The sequence below is a fragment of the Grammomys surdaster genome, unplaced genomic scaffold (assembly GCF_004785775.1).
Source record: "Grammomys surdaster isolate TR1022 unplaced genomic scaffold, NIH_TR_1.0 363, whole genome shotgun sequence".
Lineage (NCBI taxonomy): Eukaryota > Metazoa > Chordata > Mammalia > Rodentia > Muridae > Grammomys > Grammomys surdaster.
The window spans coordinates 6130901-6132273 of record NW_021604782.1 but is presented as its reverse complement, the minus strand read 5'-3'; positions in this window follow the sequence as shown (position 1 = coordinate 6132273).

The window sequence follows — 1373 nt, the reverse complement described above, 5'->3', positions numbered from 1 at the left end:
GTTTTTATTTGTGTGTGGTATATGTAAATAACTATTTATTTGTGTGTATGGAATTTAATTTGCTTGGTGGATGAAGTTGTTTACAAAATAGTGTTGCTATGTGTATGAATGGAACCAGTTCTTAGATGTCTGGATACATTGCTGGAGGGGAAAAATCCTGACTAGGTATTAGTAGAGTTTTTCCCCTGTTGGACAACAAATAGATATATGTACTTCTAGTGGATAGCTCTTAAATTCTCCTGTAAGATCAGCCACAGCCAACACAGAATGAACTACCAAGGTTGTGTTCTTATGAATATTTGTGAAAGACTGAATTTTGAATTTTGTGTATTTTCATTAGACCTGAAATAGTGCTCTCTTTTGATAGTTTTCTCCTAGTGCTGAATGTTGAACTTAGGGCCTATGAATGCCAGCAAGTGCTAGGCCACTGGGCTATGTCCCTAGTCCTTCATTTACCTATTTAAAACAGTAGAAGAACCTGGAGTTGCACAGGGATGACAGAAAGGTAATTCTTCCAGTCCCTCTCCTTGCCCAACCAGAGTTCTAGAGGAGTATGAACCAGGTAGATAGGTATAGCACTTGCCCTCTATAAAAGAAGCTTCATAGTAAAGCAGATGGAGGCTGTTTCAGAGATCCACAAGTGCTCAAAATGTTGACAATACATGACTAAGTGACCATGGGGTGCCCGTCTCCAGTCAATTCTATAATGCAGACCCTACACCAAAGGCTCAAAGAACAACAGAGTTGAAAAAAAGATGGAAAGAGATAAAGACTAGGACTCCTATGAGAGCATCTTCTAGGCATCACACAAATGCTGTATCTATGAGATGCCAGTCATATGCTGCCTAAACAAGACCTGCATGATGGCAACACCAGTTGGCAGATCAGCATGGAGAGAGGAAATTCTACACGGCCTCACTCATAGATAAAGACATATAGGCAAACAATGGCTGCTGAAAGAGGGATACTTGGTTTTCTCCAGGAGTAAATTCCTTGGTAGGTTATCCAATTCCAGTTGTTAGTTCTAAACACATGTATATTCAAGAAATACTGAATCGACTTGACAGGTATATATATATTGTATATAGGCATAAGTGTATATACATGTATTTGTATATAAACATAAGTATATATTCATGAATATAATCGTCATAGAAAGAGAGGTCATTAATTTGAGAGAGAATGGGAAGGCACTGGTGAAGTTGGAAGGGAGCGAGGAATAGATACAATGTAATTCCTGTAATAGTGTATGGACATCTCAAAAAATAAAACTTCACACTAAAAGGGATGGATGAAGCAATTCTAGGTTATGGACCATATTTTTAAAAAGTAAGCTAACAAAGCCAAGGTATACTAATCCCTAGAATGGCAGT